The following is an 8022-nucleotide window of genomic DNA, read 5'->3' as shown; positions in this document are numbered from 1 at the left end:
GTGGGTGGGCCCCTCCCGATGAACACGCGGAACCCATTCCTCACTCCCGATACACTGCCGGAATTGCCCGAAACTTTCCGGTGACAAAATGAAACCATCCTATATATCAATCTTTGTTTCCGGACCATTTCGGAAACCCTCGGGAAGTCCGTGATCTCATCCGGGACTTCGAACAACATTCGGTAACCACACATATAACTCAACTATAATAAAACATCATTGAACCTTAAGTGTGCAGACCCTGCGGGTTCGAGAACTATGTAGACATGACCCGAGAGACTCCTCGGTCAATATCCAACAGCGGGACCTGGATGCCCATATTGGATCCTACATATTCTCCGAAGATCTTATCGGTTGAACTTCAGTGTCAAGGATTCATATAATCCCGTATGTCATTCCCTTTGTCCTTTGGTATGTTACTTGCCCGAGATTCGATCGTCGGTATCCGCGTACCTATTTCAATCTCGTTACCGGCAAGTCTCTTTACTCGTTCTGTAATACAAGATCCCGTGACTTACACTTAGTCACATTGCTTGCAAGGCTTGTGTGTGATGTTGTATTATCGAGTGGGCCCCGAGATACCTCTCCGTCATACGGAGTGACAAATCCCAGTCTTGATCCATACTAACTCAACAGACACCTTCAGAGATACCTGTAGAGCACCTTTGTAGTCACCCAGTTACATTGTGACGTTTGATGCACACAAGGCATTCCTCTGGTGCCAGTGAGTTATATGATCTCATGGTCATAGGAACAAATACTTGACACGCAAAAAACAATACCAATAAAACGACATGATCAATATGCTACGTTCATAGTTTGGGTCTAGTCCATCACATGATTCTCATAATGATGTGATCCAGTTGTCAAGTGACAACACTTGCATATACTCAGAAAACCTTGACTATCATTGATCAACTGACTAGCCAACTAGAGGCTTGCTATGGACATTTTTTGTCTATGTATCCACACATGTATCTATGTTTTCATTGAATACAATTATAGCATGGATAATAAACGATGATCTTTAAACACGAAATATAATAATAACTATTTATCATTGCATCTAGGGCATATTTCCAACACTAGTTTGATCGGGTCGACCGGGTCAGGAAGCCCTTCCCCCTATGTTTGACTCATACTAGGTCGGTTCACACATGTTGATTTCGGTCAAAGAAAAAGGCTTTTTCACGGCATCCATCCCATCACACCGCCATGATGTGAGTTTATCTCATTACTCCTTCCATTTTCACACACGTATATCAGCTAATGGTATCTTATTTCCTACGTTGGAATTGAGATCCAATATCTCGTGTCTATAAGAACGGGGTCGTGGCGGAACCACCATGGGGTTAGGAGTAAATCATCCCGAGGTTGACGCATCTCGTTGGGCGAGGAGAAGATTTGGGAACCTCAATATCTTTCTTCGGAGTCTTACTATTGCCAAAAAGTTCATTCCAAGGCCTGAGCTACCAAATTCATGTGATACACACTTCGCTCTATGCGGATCACACTTAGCTTACTACAACTCAATCATTTCGTGGCACCGGGTGTGGCTGAACCATCTATGATGGGGGAGCAAAGGGAAGAAGCTTAGGGACCTTAAATCATTGAATTCATAGGCATAGGGGCGTCCCAGGCAGTGGTTCATTCAATGAGAAAAAAAAAGTCAGGAGGGCAGGATTCGTTGTGTCCAATGAATTTAAGGCCTCGGTAAAATCATCCTACAATGGACCATAGTGACTGAGAACAAAGAAGACATAAAAATAAGGAGGTTATTATTTTGACTTTCCTTAATAAGAGGGGTCATTTCTACTTGATTTGTGATATCGGTGGAGTACTCGTTGTTGATTAAAAAAGATTAGCACAGATAGTTGAATCCAAAATGAAGGTTTCTAGGTACCGCTCCATGGTAACACTCTATCGATTTCGCTATCGGGAAAGTCTGGCAAGGGGAATATCTGGCTGAGGAATTAGAGGAACTTTGGAAGTACTCAGGGCAATGCCGCTTGTAAAGCTCTTTTGTCGAGTGTGCAATCATGACATGACTCGAGGAAGAAGCCCCGGCAAACTCCGTGCGAACAACTGTGGTAAGACGGGGGCAAGTGTTCTTCGAAATGACTGGGCGTAAAGGGTACGTAGGCGGAAGTTTCACTAACTACTTAGGGAAGTAGGGACCAGACCAGAGTTATGACTGGTGTATTACATTCCTACCGTAACTGAGACTTGCCCTCGCTCACGGGTGATTCCTTATAGCTGGATCCATGTGATGGTTGTTCTGTGCAATTGTCAAGGGCTGGTAAGATTTTGCGTATTGTATCAAATTAAACAATATGCTCCACCGCTTGTGCAGACCCTCGTCAATTCCTTTGAGTTTTGGTCTTGCGATCGTACTCCCCATGCGGAGTATTTAACGCATTAGCTAGGCCCCTGATCCGCGTAGACCAAGGGCGAACACTCATCATTTACGGCATGGAGTACCAGGGTAGCTGAATCATTGACTCTGATCAGAACTTGGCAACCCCGAGGAGAGAAAAAGTTCAAACCAATTGCTAGACATATGTTTAGGAGGCTATTTTGTCTTATTAAGTAAGATTCTTAAGCTTAATAAGGCCAGAGACAGAAAAGTACAAATAATTTTGAGAAGAAGAAGAAGAAGACAACGACGACACCCTGACACCCCAACATGATGCCCCGACATCCCGACACGATGCCCTGACACGACATCCCGACACCCCCGCATGAAACTCTGCACAACTGTTAATACGCCGCCCCCGATGCCACTGACCCCCAACCCCCGACCCCAACACATCTTCGGCCTCCTGTTGACCGATAAGGTGCTCTTCCGCCTTCCAGAGGCCGCTGGCGGTGGACCTCAACAGGAGACTGTTCAGAGAGGAGACGAGAGGCAGAGAAGAGAGGTCTCCAAAACCAGAAGAGATGGCGCGCTGACCCTTCGACCGTGCGTCGCCATACCTAAGGGCACCGGGGACGAGCGATTTAGGGGGTTCCTCGGTATTGATGGAACCCTAAATGACATCTATATAGGTTAGGGGTGCCTCGGCGTCGATGGAACCATGAATGACATCTATTTTTGGTAGGGGATGCCTCCGCGTGGACGAAATGAGCAGTGCGAGTTGTTTTTTTACAACTTGGCGGTGGCATCCTGTTGCAAATATTTAGTTAGGTTGAAAGAAAAATAATAATTCTATGTTACTCATCTTTGGATTTAAATGTGTAGTTGTTTTCGTCGCTCCAAGGGTCTGGTGTTCGACGAGTTCCGCCCCTGTGTTCGACTAGGCAAGATGAGTTATCGTGCGTGGATGTACACCGGTCACCCTAGTCAGAAAGAGATGACCAAAGAATGGTTTCTAAAAACCAAGCAGTTTGTGAAAGCCGCATTTGCAAATGGCCAGGAAACAAATTGGTGCCCCTGTCCTGGGTGCGAGAACTATAAAAAGAGGACAGAGTCTGAAATGATTAAACACTTACAGAGGAGGGGTTTTAAGTCTAATTATACGGTGTGGACATTTCATGGTGAGCCTATACAACGCACCAGAGCTGAGGTGGTCTGTCGTCGCACCGACAAGCATGGTACCGGGATCGAAGACATGGCGCAAGAATTTGATGATGCTCGGGATTTAGATGATGATATGGAGGAATATGCAAAGACCTTCTATGAAATGTTGGAGTCTTCAAAACATCCTCTCCATGAGCACACTGAGCTTTGTCCGTTGGATGCCATTGGACAAGTAATGGCTTTGAAGGCTTAGTTCAACTTGGGAAGAGAATGCTACGACGCGATGATGACACTATTTGGACGCCTTCTACCCAAAGGTCGTGTCATGCCTGCAAACCTGTACCAGTTGGACAAAATACTTCATGTACTTAAGATGCACTATGATAAGATACATGCCTGTGAGAAAGGATGTGCCTTATTTAGGAAGGAGTATGCACACTTGCACTGTTGTCCCATTTGCAAGTCTTGCACTTATCTTGTGGTAGACAACAGTATGGGTGAGAAGAGGCAGACCGAAATCCCAGTTAATGTTCTTCTGTATATGCCAATCATACCAAGGCTTCAACGCCTTTTCATGGTCGAAGAAACAGCCAGACAGATGACATGGCACAAATTGGGCAAAAGAGCCGAACTATGTGCGGATGGGAATAAGATGGTGGTACACACATCGTATGGGGAAGCGTGGAAAGATTTCGATGGATTACATCAGGATAAAGTGGCAGATCCAAGGCATCCTCGAGTCTGCGTCGCCACGGATGAGTTCAATCCCTTCGGTATGACGGCAACCCAATATAGTTGTTGGCATGTATTTTTCATTCCACTCAATCTTCCACCGGGCAGATTATGTAAAGAAAGAACATATTCCGGACGTTGATGATTCCAGGGCCCAACTATCCGGGGAAGAATATGAATGTGTACATGCAGCCGCTTAAGGATGAATTGCAAGAAGCTTGGGATAATGGGGTCAAGACATCTGATGCCGCTAGAAAAGAAAACTTCAAAATGCATGTGTGGTACATGTACTCTATGCATGACTTGTCGACGTATGCGCTATTCTATGGATGGTGTGTGCATGGAAGGTTCACGTGCCCCACGTGCAAGGAAGCTCTTCAGTTTCATTGGTTGCAGGCGGGTGGGAAGTATTCTTGCTTTGACTCACATAGAGAGTTCTTGAATCCTCACCATTAGTTCAGAAAAGACAAGAAGAACTTTACCAAAGGTAAAGTTGTCAAAACCTTGGCACCACCTCCTTTGACATGCAGTAGATCCTGGATCAGTTAAACACCCTCGAGCCTGATCCAGAGCTTTCAGTGTATTTCAAGGGGTATAATTCAGAACACGCCTGGACTCACAAGCCATGCTTGTGGGATCTTCCTTACTTCAAAGACCTCCTTCTTCCACACAACATCGACATGATGCACACTGATAAGAATATCGGAGAGGCCATTTTTGGTACATTGTTCGGCATAGATGGGAAGTTAAATGATAATACAAAGGCTAGAGTCGATCAAGAGACACTATGTCATAGACCATTACAGAACATGTGAGAATCGAGAGGAAAGCAGAACCGGTCGAAGCCAAAGGCGTGGTTCAATCTTGGAAGGCCAGCTATGAGGGAAATTATCTTGTGGGTCAAAATGCACTTGATGTTCCCCGATGGGTATGCAGAGAATCTAAAGAGGGGAGCGAGTCTTGAAAAATTAAAAATATTTAGTCTCAAGAGTCATGATTGGCACATATGGCTTGAGCGGGTAATGTCGGTGATGTTCCGTGGCTTTATTCCCGAGGATGAATGGATAGTATTGGCGGAGTTGAGCTATTTCTTCCATGCTCTTTGTGCGAAAGAACTGTTGCCTGGCGTCGTAGATGACCTGGAGGAGTTGGCGTTGGAGTTGCTCTGCAAGTTAGAGAAGATCTTCCCGCCGGGCTTCTTTAATCCAATGCAACATTTGATTTTACATCTATCGACCGAGGCAAGATTGGGTGGACCCGTGCAAAATCATTGGTGCTTTGCAACTGAGAGGATGCAGACGACGCTTCGAGGTAAATGTAAAAATAAACATAGAATTGAAGCATCGATGGCCGAGGCATTCATTACTGATGAGGTGGCTAACTTTGTGACAGCACACTATAAAGCCAAAAATTGTCATTTGCATAATCCGAAGCCTCGGTACAATGATGCCGACCTAGAAAAAGGTGGATCCAACCTCAGCCTATTCAAAGGGAAGCTCGCACCAGCCGGTGCTTCGAAACCAATAACGTTGGATGTCGAAGAATGGAAAAACATTTCGTTGTATATCTTCAACAACCTAACAGAAGCGCGGTTGTACATCGAGTATGTTCTCGGTACAATTTTCCGCAACTTCTAATTCCTTTGAACTATTCTTATTCCCGGATATTTGATACAGTGGATACATCGCCAAATTCTCGGATGGTGCGGTGATCCAAAATGATTCCGTCGACGAGTATGAGCTTCTAGCAAAGCAAGGAGGCGGCTATCTCAGTTTCATCTCTTGGTTCAAACAAACGGTAATTATCAATAATGGACCGTTTCATTTCTTGGTCTAACTTACAGCTACTGCAACGATCGTTTCGTATTAAACTTGTAGGCTAATTCAAAGTCTATGGACGTCGAACTGAGACAAGTCGCTAATGATTTTGACTATAAGGTCCGTTCATTTGAGAAATACAACATCAACGGGTATCACTTTTTTACCTTTGGACAGAGCTATCTATGCCCGACCAGAAATCTACAAATTGTTGTGTTTGTGCTACCGGCGAAGGTGGTATCGAGTATTATGAAGAGTTGAAGCAATTTATGAACTTCAATTCTATGGTGAAAACCCACCGAACGTCGTAGTCTTCCAATGTTACTGGTTCCAGCCGAAGGAGACTAGAAGGACTCATGAACATATAGGGCTAGTTGAAATCAATCGAAGTACCCATTTAGATGTTCCCGATGTCTATATTACGGTTAAACAGGCGACCGAAGTTTTCTATCTACTGTGGGCATGCCAAACTGATAAGAATCTGAATAGTTAGCATGTTGTTTATGAAGTGCCACCACATGTTAGACCACCTCCCCCATATGAAGAGGATTATGAACCTCACATTAACCCAGACACATATGACGGAGAATTCTTCCAAGAAACACGTCTTTCCAAGAAACGTTTCAAGAATTGTTGTGCTTGACCCCAGAACATGGAAGTGGACACCGACAATGAATCCGACTTCATCCTTGATCCTGAACCAGTAGATCCAGAACTAGAAGAGGTTACTTCTACGGATGACCTGTCAATGCTTGACCGATTACACAAAGGCCTTCCACAAGTTGATGACGTTGAACCCGATGAGCACGTCATTCATGAAGACACGCGTGATAGTGATGATGATGATGCATTTATCGATCGAGACTATTATTAGTTTGTATGCATCCCAACTTAAATTATATATGTACATATTATTATTCATGTCAGGTATTCAATTTTTTTATGTTCTACTAATTTCTTTTACTCTTTATCATGGCGCGTGTTGAAAGATGGTGGGCGCGGGTCCAGATTGCTCGATGGGTTCTTCTTCTTCGGTGTCCCACGTGAGACGTGGTACTTCCGTTCTACCCCTATCTCTCCATAGAGCCTTGGCGGATAGTCTGACAACACCACCCACTGGTGCTTCTTCGTCGACGGCATTGCCCGCTGGGAGAGGAGGTCGGGCAGGGAAGAAGGGGAAGGGTACAAGATGTGGACACGTGAGAGGTAGGGGCACTGCTACGCCGTCCTCGCCACGACCACCAGCTCATTCACCCGATCACAGGACTACTATGGTGGAACCTTTTGCGATGGAGGCTAGAGGGACTCCGGTCCAGCAGCCTCGGGTCGACGGGTATTCGGCCCATGAGACACCGGTCTAGGAGCCTCGGGTCGACGGGCATTCGTCCCATGAGACTACAGTTCCTGGGGCTACATCCCAGGAGACTCCTGCCACACAGGGTTCGGCTAACATGCAGACGTCTGGATGGGGTGCGTGGCCGGATCAGACCGAGGGGCCGGATTTGACCGAGGGGCCGGGTGGCCATTCTGTTGGTGGCGCGGATGAGTCTACGGATAGTGAGGGAGACGTGGTAGACGGAGTCACTGTGTACAAGCATGGTAGTATTCTTCTCCTGATCGACCGGTGATTACGCCTGAAGGGGAGAGGTAAGTGCATTTACTCTTTTTTAACTTTTGCCTTCAAGTTTCTTCAAATATTTAATGTGTTGACCTTGTGATATTGCATGGGTTGGAAACACCCCGATGTAGTCTGCAAGACGAACACCGTCCTTGGTGTGCTTTGCGGGACAAAATTCCCAGGGTTTGTCACATTGCCCGGTGAGGGTCAAGTTCCTACACTAGGATTTACATGGGAGCACTACCAGGTTGCACGGGCCCCGCGGGAGGATATTATAGATGGTGTCTTGTGCCACACGAGGGTCGAGATGGTGATCAACACCTATTATGTAAATT

The sequence above is a fragment of the Hordeum vulgare genome, chromosome 5H, assembly GCF_904849725.1.
Source record: "Hordeum vulgare subsp. vulgare chromosome 5H, MorexV3_pseudomolecules_assembly, whole genome shotgun sequence".
Taxonomy (NCBI): Eukaryota; Viridiplantae; Streptophyta; class Magnoliopsida; order Poales; family Poaceae; genus Hordeum; species Hordeum vulgare.
The sequence above is the reverse complement of the archived record's forward strand: the minus strand, read 5'-3'. Positions refer to the sequence as shown.